At 39.3% G+C, this 17,520-nt stretch overlaps 1 pseudogene; it reads right to left on the bottom strand.

Moving 5' to 3' along the window:
• The window catches only part of LOC135321788 (cyclic AMP-dependent transcription factor ATF-5-like), a 37,623-nt pseudogene extending 21,182 nt beyond the window's left edge, over nt 1-16,441 (bottom strand).
• Nucleotides 16,442-17,520: the final 1,079 nt, after the last annotated feature.

Below are 17,520 nucleotides of genomic sequence, written 5' to 3'. Positions count from 1 at the left end.
AGCCTCAGACACTCCCATCCATTCTCAGAAACAGTTCCAGAGAAGTCTCATTAACTCTACACAAGAGACTGGCATGAAATTTACATTTTCTCCCCAGTCAAGGCCTTTCTCACCAACAAAGACGTGGAATAAAAAAAAAAATTACCTAAGCAGAGTTAGTATTATTTTTAGAAACAACTCTTCATTTCCATTTTAATTTACTTAAAATTCAAAACTTGCTAATAATAGAAAGTATTTCAGTATCATTAAAACTGGAAGTTGCTGCAAAATAAAATATGTATTTCAGAGTCAAACTCAAGGATCTTGTTGTAAAATATTTGGTCTTCGTTACTCTCTCAGCATTCAAATTGTAAAAAGGAAACATGTTCCAGGCTGGTTAATTAACCAGTAACATAAGTCACATAACGAACGCTGCTGCGTCCTAAATAAATCGGAATAGATTAACAGAATCCTTCGAGTTTATTCTGTCTCAGAACACATTTCAAACCCACCAAGGTGGCTCTAACTGGAAGTTAAGAAAGAAGAAACGTGCTTCCCTGTGTCAGCAACAGAGGTTTGCAGGGGAGCCACTGTTCCCAGGTGAGGGGTCTGGCTGTTCTGAGCTGGCTGGAGTTGCTGCCAGACCCCTGGGGCTGGTCACCAGAGCATGACTGGACCAGACCAGAAGCAGAAGATGTTTGAGGGGTGCTTGGAAACAACAAGATGAGGATGCAAATATGAGCAATTTGGAAAGTGACAGGTCTTACTCTTTTGCCATAATCTGCAAGCGAGAAGTAAATTTTAGCAAAAGTCTGCAGTCCTGTCCCGTGGCAGCCTCTCTCCCCCTACTGCTTATGGCCCTTACCCAACTCCTCCTTGTGTCAGCGGTGTTCTTTAACAACCCCTCCAGCAAGTCTGAAAATGTAACAGATTTGAAAACCATCATTTCTGTCCCAGAATGAATACTCGAGCACAGTGACAGAGAAGAAGCCTCCTCGGATAAACAAAAAACCTGTTTTCACAAAACAAGGGATTGGATTAGACTAGTACCATCTAATAACATCTTAAGCTAAAAGATGCAAACAAAACACTATGAGAGGTATTTACACCAAGGCCTAAATGCCACAAACAGAGAAATCCTCTCCTTACTGACTCCTGGGTCCCGTCTTACAAAATGACACCCGGCAGTTACTGTCCCTAAAAGAGCTTTCCTTCCAAAATGAACATATCCAAATGCCCACCCCTTCCAGAGCAAAAGTAAAGCATTATGTCTAAAAAACAAAAAAAAATCTACATACCTTAATTTTAAAATAATGCTGTTGGAAAAACAGTGCCGACAGACTTGCTCCACACAGGATTTGCCAGCAACCTTCAGTTTGTGAGAAATGCGGTATACGCAAAGCACAGGAGAGCAAGGTGCACCTGTACTCCTCAGTGGGAACCTAGCAAGGGCTAGAACACAGGAACTCAAACCCAGAGGTAGTAAAATCTAAAGATGAACCAAAAGCAGCACAAACCCAGAACATTCAAAAGCCAAAGTTAAGTTTTCCACCTCCTCAGCAGAGGTTAATCCCAGCAGTCTCAAAGTCTAGATTTGTTACATTGGCTTAGATTTGCTGGGAATGAAGTGATGAGGATGAGGAGAGATGTTGAAACGCCAATCCAGTTTAAACACCACGCTGAGAACTGTACTAAGGCCTTCTGTGCAGCTTCTTCTTTTTTTTTTTTTTTAAAGAAAACCAAAGTGCTTTGGGGACTGGAATAGATTTAATTTAACTAAATGTTTTGCCTGGCATGTGACAATTTTTCATTTAACATTCCTCTTTATAAGTAGCCCAGTAAAATCCTTTTACTTAATGTCCACTCCCTTCTTCCTTTTATTCCCTCTGGTTTTCATGGTGTTAGGTATTGCTAAAAACAGAACACATAGATTCTAGAAGACCTCTGGAGGGCTGGAGCATGATTGGTGAAAGGAGGAAGAACAGAGGCCAAAAGGACTAGCAGTCTCAAGCAGAGAGCAGGACTACTCAGGGAGTTCGTCAGAAGCCCACCACTTCCGCTCCGCAAATCCACAGAGAAGCACAGAGACCCTCTGCCAACAAGTAAGGAGAAGGGTTGCTGGTTCTATGTTCTTTCCTGAGGACAGCACGTAACTTAAAACTATGGAAAGGTTATTTGAAATGTTTGGTTGCGAAACAAAAGCTCAGTAAATAAAGCTTTGCAAGCAGATTAAATGAAATAAAACATTAGCCTGAATTCTCACAAACTGGAATCTCCACCCACCACATTCACATGTGTTTCACCCTTCCCAGAAGGGGGCATCACAGTGTGCCATCCCCACCTCATGTAATTTTCACCCTGCTCCCATCTCCTCCTCCAACAGCCCTCAGATGACCAAACTGTGGACAAACTAATGTGAGAACCTGTGTACCTGCCATCCATTAAAAAAAAAAAAAAAAAAAAAAATATATATATATATATATATATATATATATATATATATATATATATATCTCAATCAAAACTCAGGTCACAGAGCTGCTTCCTGCCCACTGCACAATTTGTTTTGTGAACTAGACCTACATTGTCTTCCAGGGAGTTATCTTAATTTTTCTAAAGAAGCAGATCAATCTGTATTTCAAAGATCCATAACAAAGAACACTCTCTTTTAGAATGGCATTCAAAGCAGGGAAGAAGCAAGACTAAACCAGAAGCCTGCCCTGCTTACTACATTCCTCAGGAACATTTTCTGAATAGCTCCAATTCTGCAACTAGAACTGTAGCATCAGGTGACCCCTGCCTTGGATGTAAGTCCTAAAGGACTAAAACTATGTTACTCTTGTTTGGCTTTCTGCAGTGCTTAGCACGGTCAAGAAACCAGACTTCTAATAACTGAAAAGAATCTAAGTTATTCCCTCCTTCTTCTCAATTTCAATAATCCTATTTTCCAATTCCTTATATTACTTTACTGCTTAACAGGGATGGCAGACCCCTACTGTCTTGCCATGAAACATTAAATAAATATATAGGAGGCAATTCTGGGTCTCACATTATTAAACATAATAAAAGGCACATGGCTTATGATATTTCCAATCTAATAAGCAATCATGTCACAGCCTACATAGCAGCTATGTTTATAACACTTAACACTGATAAAATCCCAACTACACCTCAAGAAGAGAAGGCAGTATTTTGAATGAGATCATTTCAAATCCAAGACTCAAGGTGGAGAGGTACTGAACCTTGGGCCACACACATAACAGGGGTTAGAAAACAGTTTACTTCCAGGGTCTCAAACACCAGTGTACAAACATTCAAAGATGTTACTGTTTTCTGCCTAGGTAATAGTAAAAGGCTTATCAAGATGAGTAAACATCCTGCAAAGAAAAGCTATTACCACTGTACAGTGTGCTTTAAAAATATTTTAGTTCAAATCTGAACCCTAGCAATAAATAAGTAATACAAACTACTTGGACATTCCAACCTATGGGATGGTTCTAACTTAAACTACAGGTAAAGAAAACTGAAAATTTAACTTTTTGTTGTTTGCTACTTTTCCAAACAGCAATTTATTATATAAACAATCTTCTAGCATTCCAATAAAACTTACCTCAGTATAACAAAAATCCAGGATTTTGGATCCTTCTCTGACATCCTTATTTGCTCCTCAATTAGACGCTTCATAGGCTTTCAAGTGAAACTCAACAGTTGGTTCCGAGATCATTTACGCGTAGCTAGATCATTTACATGTGAGTGGCCCTGTCACCTTTATAGAGCACTGCCTATAATGAGGTCCCCTCAGACAAGGGCTCACTGGACAACAAGCCACAATTGGATAATACTAAAATGATCCAAGATTTCCTAATTCTCTGAATTTGGAGAGGATTTAGGGAAACCTCCTCCCTAAAAATGGGAGGATAAAGAAAGGTAGTATTTCAAAAAGGGGCATCTTCTGTTTGAAGGGCCCCCAAGGAGCTGCACCATTATCAACCGAGCAGCAATATACATTCAAGTGCAGTCACAAGTTCACCTCCAAGTCCTTGGACGTGGAATCTGACTCCTCCTTCAACAGTTAATGACAGTGCACAAAAACCCCACGAGGGCCACCTCTATGCTCTTCTGGAGTTTCAGGAGGTCCATGAGGGCAGAAGGAGCTGAGCAGAAGGTAAGGCATAGGGTGGAGGAGGAAGAGAAGAAAGGGGGGTTGGTGCTAGAAGCAGGGGCAGAAGTGGCCCTGGGTCATGAAGAGCTGGTTGGAGAGGATGGAAATGGGCTGGGAGCATCTCTGGAGTGTTGGAATCCAGTGCCTTCATTTTGAGGGTGAGGAAACTGAGGCTGTGGTCACAAAGCCAGTAAGTGACAGGAATCAGGCCCAGGTTGCCTAAGCCCCACCGCTGAGAAGGCAAGATGCAAGGACAATAAATGAAGAGGTTCGAACTGCATGGTGTGGAGCACCTTTCTCCGTGTTCACCTCACACTCCCCTCCAAGGAAGAACACTCAGTGAGGCAGCAGAAAAGGGGTGCATGCTGGGGGAGGAGGAGGATATGATTAGTTAATGGGCTTCTATCTTCAATGATAGCTCCATCAGATGTATTTGTATTGGGCTCTGATTTTTATACTCTTAAGAGGCCAAGATCAATGCTTCTCCCCAGATAAAGGAACGCGCTACTAGCTTTGCATCACAAGTGGAGGAAACTGGAGTGATTACGAAGTTGAATAAGTAATAAGACACTGCTAGAAATGGTAAAAGACCCCTTTGATGCTACACAGCTGTGCTTGAGACTTCTGTTCTTTAGGGACTGGCTCTAAAAATATAAGATTATATCCTTGAAACAGGCTTTGCAGAGAAGGAAAAACCTCCATTCAGTAAGCTTAACCATTAACTTGGAGGGGGGTGAGTACCATAAAATCCAGTGCTTCTCATGTTAAACATGCACAGGAATCACCAGGGATCTCATCAAAATGCAGGTTCTGACTCCATATGCCTGGGATCAGGCCTGAGATTACAGCAAGCTCCCCAGCGATGCTGATGCCACCAGGCCAGCCCATGGATCATACTTTAACCACAAGACCATTAAAAAAAAAAAAAGGTACAAAAGCCACATTTCAAGGTATGTTTATCTCACAACTTAGACTGCTGGCTACAAAAGAGTGACATGTGCGTCTTCTTCCTTCTGGTGAGTGACAGGCTCTGCAGAAATGGCAACATAACTTCTTTTCTGGGAGGGGGAGGGGTTCAAGTCTGCAGGTAAGCATAACAGCACGCGGTACACGGCACTGTGATTATTTAACGCAACAGGAGTTGCTCGGGGTTTGGGACCAGGAGGGGAAATCACCTGTGCATCACACAACAAAGGGACAGTAAAGGCAGGAGTCAGGGAACCTGATGTACGTCCTCTTGGGTGGCCAAATGGATGAAGTGTTCATTTTCATGAAAGCTAATCTTTCCCATTTGCACTCAAAATAGGCCCTGTGTTACGTTCCAGGAGTCCTGAGGCCTTTGTTCTGACAGCCCACAGGAAGGCCTGGAAAAGACCACGAGCAGGACTGCTCCAAGCCAGGCACACAATTATGTCTGCAATACCTGGCACCATTTCTTTCCACGGTCTCACATGCCTTAGTGGAAATGTAAGCTTTCTGAGGACTATCTTATAGTCTTTCTGGGCTAGTCCAAATTTGAGGAATAAAATTTTTAAAACTAGCCTTAGGAAGCAATGTGGCTTTGAAAATCTTGACTCAAATACCTGACAGTCACTAGTTACATGACCTTGGATAAACTGCTTAAGATTTCTGCTTCCTTAAGTATAAAAGAGGATAACGGCCGCCTAGTGAGGGTCCAGTAAGCTCAGGTACTTTGAGTGCCTGGCAGCTCAGTGGCGGGCCCAGTAAGGTTCAACAGCAGGAGTATCACCCATACCATCAGGGCCACCTTCTCCAACTAAGCCAACCAACGCCGGTCCTCACTACACTGAACAGACAGGCTACCGGCTAGGCCCTGTGCTCAGCAAGCCTACATTGCAAGCCAACAACACATGAAAGTCACACTCACTTTTTAAACATCGTTGATGAGTCTCAACTTCTACATACTCATCATCTAGGCACTGTGGTATTCAGGAGAGAAAGACCATAATATACACAACCAGCCTCTTCACTATCCCCAGTGCCATCTCTTCACTAATCCTGTCTTCCCATCACATCTCCTCATCCTCATTCTGACAGCACAGCACCCCAAAGAGGAGGAAGAGAGCCTCTCCTCTCATCCCATCTCCCCACTACATGTCCCTCCTGGGCCAACAGCAACTCATCTTCCCCAGCATAGTGTGAGAAGGAATGGCCTGCCCCCTCCCTGCCAGCTTAGTACCAACCACATGGAACGGCTACTTACCAAAAGCAAAACCCTGGAAGACCATTATTTACAAGTAAGTGCATATGATTAATGCTTTAATGTCCAGTCTTTCCATATATATTATTCCAATCAATCCCAACAATAACCCTGTGAAGTTTCTAGGGCTGCTATTCCTATTACCATCATTACAGATAAAGGCTCATGGAGTCTGATGTAGGACACAAGTTCATGGCCACTTTCTCTCATTATCTATGACAGAGATCTCCCCAAGAAGTCGGTGGTGAGAACATTCCAGAACAATCCATGTAATTCAATTACACACATCTTTTTGATGGAGACCACTGGAGCCCATTTTATCAGCCTCAGCTGTTCTGCTCTAAGTTATCAGGATCTGTAAACCACACCCCACCATCGAGAGCCCTTCATCATACCCAGAACAAGGTCTCCTGTGTTGGAATGTAAATAGCAACGCTGAATCAAGGTTGAAGTCAAAACCCTACATTTTCCTCAGTGAAGGAAGGGTCCTGCACTAAGAAGAGCCTTCTCCTGAGCTTGGGAAAGTCTCTTTGGATGATTTAGAGCAAAGAGAAACTTGCCCAGGTGCTAGACACTAGGAGATCCCACCAGGTGAAGTGCTGGACAGTTGTCCCTTTCCTTACCTACACCAGTGAGTTCTCAGCTCTCACTTAACCACAGTTTGTTTATCCATTAATCCAGTGACAGACATTTGAGTTGTATCCATTCTTGCTATGAGCACCTGTGTATGAGTTTTTGCATGGATCGCTGTTCTCATTTCTCTTTGGTGTTTATCTAAAATTCAAAGTGATGTTAACTGTGTTAATGATATTTCAGCATTGCCAAACTTATTTCCAAAGAAGCCGCACCAATATGCATTCCCACCAGCGTAGAAGGGTGCCAATTTCTCCACATTCTTGCCAGAATCTGCTGCTTTCCATTTTAAAATTATAGTAATGACAGAAGGCGTGAAGTGGCATCTCACTTTGGTTTCGACTTGTATTTCCCTAATGACTAAAATCGCTGTGCACATTTTCATGTGCTTATTGGTTATTTGTGTATCATATTCAGAAAAATGTCCACTCGAGGCCTTTGCTCATTTCTATTTGGGTTATTTTCTATTATTCAGTTGTAAGTTACTTAACATTCCAGATATAAATTTGTTATCAGATTTACAATTTGCAAATATATTCTCCCACTTTGTGGATTATCTCTTCACTTTCTTGATTATGTCTTTGAAGCACAAAATGTTTCAATTTGATGTTCAATGTATTTGTTTTTCCTATCTTGCTTGCTCATGGTGTCATGTATAAGAAGTCTTTGCCTAATGCAAGGTCACATAAATTGAACCCAATATTTTCTCCTAGGAGTTTTCTAATTTTATCTCTTAAACTTCGGTCTTTAATCCATTTTGAGATAATTTTTGTATATGCTGTGAGGTAGGGTACACAATTATTTTTTTTTGGAAGGGGATTTTCATTGTCCCAGCACCAATGTTGAAAAAACTATATTTGCTCATTGAATTATCATGGTACTTTATTGAAGGCTGTTTGACTATAAATCTAAAGTCCTCTTTCTGGATTTTCAAATATGGAATCATTGAATAAAGATAATTTTACTTCTTCCTCTCTAATCTAATGTCTTTTATTTATTTTTCTTGCCTAATTTCTTTTGGGTTAAATCTTAAAAATAATTATGTTTTATAGTATATCTACCTAAAAACAGTTCCTCCAGATTTTGAGTAACATGAAAATTCAGAGTTCTGCTAAATCAAGTTAAATGATGGAAATTCACTGAATGTCTGGATCATTTTTAATGAAATAGAATAATGAAACATTAATTGCTATAGAAGTTATGTTTACCTACAAGAAGAGCAAAAGAGAGCAAGTGAGATAAAGAGGAGAGGGACAGAGACAGAGAGCGAGAGAGAGGCTGTGACAAAGACAGAGATTGAGATCAAGAAAAGGAGAGACAAAGACAGGTGTAAGGAGAGACTTAGAGTTCAAGACAAAAAGACCAGCAAGGAAACTGCCAGGGTTGACAGTGAGAGGAAGCTGGAGAAACACGGTGCATTAGCCAGCTCGTCCTGGCCTTGGGAAGGCCAGCATTGTCTCCCCAGTCCCGAGTACAGGGGAGATGCCTGCAGGAGAAATGACTCCTTTCTTTGACTGCAGATGGTGTATTTTCTGGCATTCTGTGTTCTTATTCAGAAAGAAAAGCATTATTCTTCATATAGACTAGAAACACCGCCAGAGGACAGCTGGAGCCTACCCCAAACTGGTGCTTGGTACCAGCACAGGTCTTTCTAATTCCACCAGCTTCTTGGTCTTTCTAGGTGGTTTGGTGGGTTCTCCTGATATTGAGATGTCACTGCTTTAAATGATGTCCTAAACTTTATTGGAGTTGTTTTTGTTAGGATTTGAAGTCCTAAGAGGGTACTTGTATATTTCCTAGGCAGGGACCCAGGGGGAAAATTGGGAGGAACTAGGTTGGCTGTCTTTTTGAACACTAAGCTTAAATTGGAAATATTATGTACATGTGATCAGAATGAACTTTTTGCTAGTGACATGAGAGATTGAGCCTGCTCATCTCTGAAGAAGAGGGACATTTGCTTTCTCCAGCCACAGGCATTCTCAGGCAATGGAGAACCTAGTGGAAGTGTCTGAGGATCAGTCCTCTTGATGGTTATTGGTTCTGCAGGGGATCCCACTATAGCAATTATGCTAATTCTGCTGGACAGTGGGCACCATAAGGTGGATTGCCTAGTGCTCCGAATCCCCATGCAGTTTCAGCCACAGAGAGAAACCAAGACAAGTAGGAGAGACCAACAGTGACTTCTTGGGGAACTAGACTCAGAAGCAGCACACTTTGGATCCATCATTGGGCCCTGAGAACATTGTTCACATCATAACTGATTTAGGAGACAAAGTTAATAATTGGAAACTACCTCAAAGTTGGAACAGCTCCTGGAGAGCCTGGATCTCTGGCTGGCTTCCTGTGTGACTGCAATGAAGCCAGTACTGGCAAGAGCTCAACTCTGAAATGCTAAGATGGAGTTTTTTTGACATTCCAAAACTGTAGATAAAACTGACTTGATAAGGCATCTTTTCAAAATGCTGACCTTGAGAGAACAAAAGTATTCCTAGAAGAAAGACTGAAGTTGTAACTCTTCACATGTCCTTGAAACGTACACACAGTGCCCTTCACTTGAGACTATAACCTTGGCTTAACTAGCATATAATGAAAGGGAAAGGGAGAAAAAAAAAAAAAAAAGAAGGAAAGAAGTTTTTAAACTCAAGCAGGAAAACTGTAAGATCTCTGTTTGTGTCCACCTGGATGGATGTCTGTCTGTGCATGTGTTATAAATGATATGTCCCTACCTTCAGAGGGTGTCATCAAAGTGAATTTGTAAAAGAACTTTATTTAATTGACTTAAAAAGTAAATGTTTACCAATCAAATATATATAAATGTCACTTAAGTCCAAATTTTGAAGGATCACATGATCTAAAATTAATCCTTAATGAATAATAATTATATTTTAGACCAGATTTTTTTAAAAAAAGGAAAAAACCTATTGTGTCTGTTGGAGCTAAAATGTCCAAGCCTTGCATTAAATGCAGCCTCAGTATTTCCTCATTAACTTTGACCCCATCTCTGTTCAAATGGTCAATTACTGCTCTGATTGACCAAGGAAGAGGCAATAGGCAAAGATGCTGGTTAAATCCAGTAGCGTCATTTTTTTATCTAGATATTGTCAGTTTAATAATTTGTTTGTCAAAGTAACATGCCGGTGTGCCTTCCACATTTAATATCCTCTCCAAGTCACTTTGATCAACTCTGACTCATAGATCACTTCCTAATTTTATTGAGACTTTGTTTCTCTGTTGGTTGGGTTAACAAGCCAGGTCTGAGAGTGGAGAGCTCAGACCTGAATGTTCTGTGGTCTTTACCAGAAAATAGACCTTCTGATTCTGCCAAACACACATGTGCATCACCCATCAAGGTTCTCCCACTTGCTCAGTCAACGGGACAGCCCAGGCAGAGGTGGGAAAGAGAAAAAGAAAAGCAAACACAGGGATTCACCCAGAAACTCAGGCAGGAAACATGGTGATGAGAAAGGATGTTGAGGGGGTCTTTAAAGGTACCCTGGCAGAAAGGTGCAAGGCTTTGTGTTTGAGACTCCAAATGAGTTTTACAACAGTAACATTTTAACTGCCAATCAACAGCCTAGGGTAGTGGATCACAACTTTTGAGTTTCATGGATTTTAGGAATGTGGTTTGCATTGGGCAGTGACTTTTCCTCACCATTCTGGCCCAGCTCTCCCTTGAGGAGGAACAGAGAGAGGGAGCAGGGCAGACTCCTTCTAGCTGGTTTACTGGCTGGTGTCTCCTTTGCTGCTGCTGCCTGCTTCCTAAGCCACCCACCCAGCTGGGCCACCAACCAGGGTGCCGTCATCCACATTGGCAACAGCTTCTGCCAGCCTTTCCTCCATGTCCTTCAGGTGCTGACTCGGTGGTGGCTGCACGCAGTCCTCGCGCAGACCTGGTCTCACGATCCCCACTCACTCCTCCACTGCCCAGGCCAGGTTCCGCTGGCACAAGTGGGTGGTGGCATGCCTAGCTCACCGGCTGGCAGATTCCTCATTTCTGAAATAGTCATTTCAACTCACCCACAATCAAATATCAAATCTCTGCTCCTGAAGTAGGTACTCTGGAACCTGAAGCATATAGTTCATCACTCTGCCCATCACGCCATCCTGTTCTCCTGATTTGGTGCTGCCCCATTCTGATACAGGGAATGGGAAGAATGTAGAGATTGTCATTATTTTTTATGACGCTAACAATACTAACAATAAAATTAAAATGTATAGGTATTTCTTTATTGAGATACACTGTTGGCTATAATTTCTAAGCCAAGCTACCCGGCTCGTTCTAAAAATATCAACTCTTAAAAGCACTTAAATCTATACATGAATAAGTGAATTATATCATGGCAATTTAAAAATGACTATATTAAGAAAAGAAGAAACAAGGGGATTAACTTGTTTTTACATGTAATGCAATCTTTCAGTGAGAATCTATATAGAAAATATGACTTATGTTTATCATTAGTTAAATTGAGCAGCACCCCAGTAATGGCCCTCATGCAGTCTTCCACTGCTTTGCCCATGTGATTCGTGATGTTCTGGTGAGGCAGAGGCTGACTGTCAGGTAAGTATTTTCTGTTCTCAGCACAGTTAAACTGCTTAATGAATTCTCCCTCTTTAAATATTCTAGGAAAATGTGAATTAGATAAATACATAAATAGAGCACCACTGCTTAAAATTTTCCTTCCTTCAGAACTTCCCTATATAAATGTTCTAGCTCTGGGGAATTTAAGTGGAATTACATATTTGGGGGGCCATTCTGTGCTAAATGAGTTTACAAAATATTTTTTCAGCTATGTATAATCCTATGTTAAAATACCCTTCACCCTGTGTTCTTTATGATACAGTAAACATCAAATTTCAGTTTTAAGTCAATAACTAAGTACAATAGTATAAATGTAAAATCTATATCAGAAACAGCTATTTTTTATGTAAAATAAACACAGCTGAGTTTGTGTCAATATATAAAGCTAGGATGCTCAAATCAGCACATTCAGACTCATTTCTTTACAATAAACCTATCAGGTCTGGCTGAAGCAAGTAATTTTTACAAAACCATTAATATAATATGCTCTCAAAATCATTCAGAGAAGGTAGAGTTAGGACACTCTGCTTATAATGAAATCTACACGTACTGAAGGTGATGTAGGTAAGCATTAATATAACAAAAAGGTCTGGGTTGGGATATTCTAACATGTGGGACATTCTGTACTTAACACTTATTTCAATGCACAGAAACAGAATTAACTATCTAAAGATTTAAGCTTTGAACCCTCAAAATTCTGACTAGGTAACTAAATGTTTACAGAGCAAAATATTTTGGGAAATTAAAATGCCATAGGCCTTGGCAGATTTCCTTGAACAAAAACATAATAAAGCCATCTGAAAATACCACTACTGATCATGATTAGTAATGTTTTTTTCTAACTTCAAAAATGTTAAACCCAACTTTTATATGTATGCTTTACTTTTAAGAGAATGTGTCAAAGTCCTAATGAAAATGAGGAACTGATTCTTTTTCATCATGGGCTATGTCCTATATTCAGCATCCAGACAGAATGTTAAAAAATTGTTAGTATCTTTTTACTTTTTTCTATGCTATTAATATCAAAAATTAGTAAAACATTTTTTCAGTAGTTTTTCATTACAGAAAATCAATACTTACAGAATTAAATCTCTGGTATGGGATGTGAGCTATGATAACTAAATAGCGTTTTAATAGTATAAACTGACAAGTTAAGAGAAGAAAGGTCATGAGAAAATAACCTTACATAATTTATTAAGAAAAAACTTCTGGCATTAAACTCTAAATATTTAGCAAGTAAGACTAACTCAACCCATAATTAGGAAATACTTACAGATGAAAGAAAGTATTTTTTAATAGCCAAATAAAGTAGGATTTTTAAATAATGCTTCTCAATCCCAGGAACTTCAATACCTGATGCTGCTGTGACTCAACCAAGGTTTTAAAGAACATAGCAGAAATAGAAGCAAGAATAAACAAATGGGACCTCATGGAACTTACAAGCTTCTGCACAGCAAAGGAAACCGTAAGTAAAACAAAAAGACAACCTACGGAATGGGAGAAAATTTTGGCAAATGTAACTGACAAAGGCTTGATCTCCAGAATATACAATCAGCTCATACGAGTTAATAAGAAAAAAACAAACACCCCAATCCAAAAATGGGCAGAAGACCTCAACAAGCAATTCTCCAAGGAAGACATACGAATGGTCAATTAGCACATGAAAAAATGTCCAATATTACTAATTATCAGAGAAATGCAAATCAAAACTACAATGAGGTATCACCTTACACCAGTCAGAATGGCCATCATTCAAAAGTCCACAAATGACAAATACTGGAGAGGCTGTGGAGAAAAGGGAACCCTCCTACACTGCTGGTGGGAATGCAGTTTGGTGCAGCCACTGTGGAAAACAGTATGGCGATTCCTCAAAAGGCTAGGAATAGACTTACCGTATGACCCAGGAATCCTGCTCCTGGGCGTATATCCAGAAGGAATCCTACTTCAAAAAGACACCTGCACCCCAATGTTCATAGCAGCAACAGCCTAAATGTCCATTGACAGATGACTGGATAAAGAAGATGTGGTATATTTATACAATGGACTACTATTCAGCCATAAATACCAACAACATAACGCCATTTGCAGCAACATGGATGTTCCTAGAGAATGTCATTCTAAGTGAAGCCAGAAAGACAAAGAAAAATACCATATGATATCACTCACATGTGGAATCCAAAAAAAAAAAAAAAAAAAGCCAAATCATAAATACAAAAGAGAAACAGACTCATAGACATAGAATACAAACTTGTGGTTGCCAAGGGGGTGAGGGGTGGGAAGGGACAGACTGGGATTTCAAAATATAGAATAGATAAACAAGATTATACTGTATAGTACAGGGAAATATATACAAGATGTTATGGATGCTCACAGCGAAAAAAATGTGACAATGAATATATATATGTTCATGTATAGCTGAAAAATTGTGCTCTACACTGGAATTTGACACAAATTTGTAAAATGACTATAACTCAATTTTGAAAAGTTAAAAAAAATAAAGAACATAGTTAGCATTTCATGTGCTCTTGGGTACATTAAAAAACTGGGCATGGCACATTTAGTAGCCAAGCTCGTAACACTAGAAGAAAAGAGACTAGGTTAGGGGAACTAAAATACCTAGTGCATTCGTTTTTTGTTTGCGTAGTACCAAAACAAGCAAAAGGACACGCGGTGGGGTGGGGGTGGGTGGTGTCAAAGCATCGTCCATACAGATCACAATAAAAAAAAATGAGCAAACCAAATTATTAAAAACTTATTGATGCATAGTATGGGATTAGGCACAGTACATTAAAAATATAAGTAAAACATGATCACTTTCAGTGTATTCCTTACATTATTACTAGTAAGCAAAAGTAATCTCAGCTACCTTTCATAATGCTTCTCATTCATAAAGGTTATAAATAATATCTAATTGGACATATTCCAAATGTCTAGATAATTCAGTCAAATCAAGATATTAAATCCATTATACTATGTAAAAGACGATTCCAATCAAATCATACTACAATCAAATTTATCATTTGTACATGTAAAATTTGGGGTAAGAAAGAGCTGAAAAGATTCTTTAGCATAACACTCTTTTAAGCATCTGGAAGCTGAATCCTATTCTATCCTTTTGAAAGACTACATCATCCAACTTCCCTCCATCCATGTATAATCAAGTCCCTTAAATAAATCAATCACATTTTAACTTATCACTGGCTATAACCTACACCGATGATAACAAAATCATAAATGTTTGGCTTTGCCAGTTAGAATTTTTTACTGAGAAAGAGGATGCATACGATTATCAAATATAAAAATAAGATCTTACCTAAGGCAAAGTGTGTTTAGAGGCCCGAGAGCTCTTCAAGCCACTTAACAAGTACTCAGTTTCACCAAATTCCACCACATCACTGAAGTGCTTCACATCCTGAACAACAGTATATAACCACCAAGGAAACAGAAGTCCACTTCCTTGTAACTCTGAAGTAGCGTATTTAAATCTGTGGGCTTCCTGGGCTCTATTTATCAGATGGCAACCGAAAGAAATGCTGTAAAACATTGGTAGTACAAGGATAAGTTCGTGGTTCAAAATTGAGAACCAGGGTACTAATGTGTGTTCAGGACATTAAAAGGCTGGATAACACACAAAATTCTATCTAAGTGCAGTAAAACTGTACATAGCTGCCTACTTCTTTGTCTCCTTTTCCACATTTCAGTGCAGTAACTACATCTTGGTAGGGCTGAGTAGGTATTATCACAGTTTTTATCACTTGGGGTGGTGGTGCAGGAGCCTTAAAAACTCCATCATCTTTTTCATTTGGTTCCTTTGAAGACAGCCTCACCTATTAATAAAGGTATTAAGTTAGCTGATCTAAATGAATATATAAAAATAGCAACATGTCATCTATTTGGCAAATTTAGCTTAATAATAATAACCCCCTCTCTCTGCTAAAGGTAGGAGGAGGCCTCTGAAAGGTCGTAAGGGATACTTTAAAAATTCCATGCACTACAAGGTAAGCCTCATGTATGTTTCATTCACAAAAGAACCACTCAGGAATTCCTTCTGGTCTTTTAAAAGTTACATTTCATACAACTTGTTATTTGTCCCCAGGACCACTAGGAGGAATAAACAACCACAATTACACACATAAATAGCACTTATAAGCAGCTCAGGATGGACAGGAAAAGTACAACAAATGAACAAAAGAATTTTTAACTAGAGGCATCATAGTTTGGGCAGGAAAACATAGCCATCATATGCACAGTGATGGTTCTATACTAGCAACAGGAGTGTAATTTGTCAACTTAAGAAGACAAGGAACTGTACATTATATTTTAGAATGATTTCTACCCCTATTTTGTTGTTAAACAGAACTCATTCTTTGACAGCTCCAGATGGCTGAGGTGTTACCATTAGTGAGAAGTATTAATGTATGGTCCTATCACTCATTCTGAAGAAAATAATTTGATAAGAATCTTTTTCAAATGTGTTTTGAATTGAAAGATATTACTGGAATACAGGGGAAAGTTCTACTCTGAAAAGCAAATTAATCACTCAAAGCCACTTTAAGTTCAATGTAATTTATAATATAGCTCTTAATGTAAACATGAAATACACAATACTGCATTTCCATAAAGTGTGGGTTAGGAGTAAATACAGTCATTCAACATTTTTAAGGCTTTCATTTATAACCTAGTAATACCAGCATTTCTGTTATTCTGTCCACAATCTTCACTTTTCCAATGAATTAAACTAAAGCCACTAAATTTTAGAGAGGAAGTCAAAAATAAACTATTAGAAAAGCCAGAGACTCTCAAATTATGAGTGAAGAGAGCAACTGATTAATTAATTTACAATTCATTGCACAAACATGAAATTGTAAAGTACAGCTCACTTACTGTGACACTCTGAGGTTTTACTCCTGGTGGCCCAGGTAGTTTTTCTAAGTCTGGATGGTTTCAATGTCCAACACTATACAGAGCTTTTGTAGGAGACTGGACAAATGAGAAAAAGATCAACTGCTTCCACCTTACTTTGCTTCCTGATAAAATTACTTCATTTTAAAAATTAAAAATTATAAAGAATAGTTGAAATACAGAAACACACGTCCTAGACAGAGGACAGACAGTACCTGGCCCCATAGCAGACATGGTGTCACTGGGCTTTTCTGCCACAAAATCAACATGAGCACTCGGCTAAAGGGATCCAGGTCCCAGCCTGTCTCCTAATGGCTTTATGTTCTGAGAATGTAGAAATGGTACAAACAAAACAGAGGGAAGGGGAAGGAGAGAACTGACATGTGATGCAACTAAAGTTTAACTTTTCAGAAGTCACAGCTACATCTATTTTATATTTATCTTAGGATACTGTAGCTTTTTTTTTTTTGAGGTATAGTTGGCACACAACATTAGGTTAGTTTCAAATGTGCACCATAATTATTCCATACTTGTACATATTGTGAAATAATCACAACAAGTCAGTTGAAGAGTCCAAGCTGGTACTGTTTGCCACTCAACAGGCCAATAATCGAGAGAGGAGTTGTTGGGACAAGGAATAGTGACTTTATCCAGAAAGCCAGCAGATGGAGATAATAGCAGACTAGTGTCCCCAAAAACCTTCTTACCCAAGTTTGAATTCAGGTTTCTTTTATACTGAAAGGGGAGGGGTTATGGTTGGTTGGGGCAAACCTCTTGGTGCCTGAATCCTTTGCTCGTTGCTGTAGATCTGGTCACAATATTCCTATAAATCTCCACAAGACAAATGTTATTCTCTCTTTTGCAGTTTTTTTCCCCTCTTTATATGAAAGGGAAGTTGTTCTTCTTTAAAGGTCAGAACCTTCAGAATAGGCTCTCCTGTACATTTCAAGCTGGAGGCAACATTCTTTCAGTGATTACTTTGTAGCAAAAGCAATAGAACACAAAGGTTAAAATCAAAGAAACAGATCAATATTGACTCAGGTT

Source organism: Camelus dromedarius, chromosome 8 (genome assembly GCF_036321535.1).
Source record: "Camelus dromedarius isolate mCamDro1 chromosome 8, mCamDro1.pat, whole genome shotgun sequence".
Lineage (NCBI taxonomy): Eukaryota > Metazoa > Chordata > Mammalia > Artiodactyla > Camelidae > Camelus > Camelus dromedarius.
Note: the sequence above shows the minus strand (reverse complement) of the source record. Positions and strands in the feature narration are given on the sequence as shown.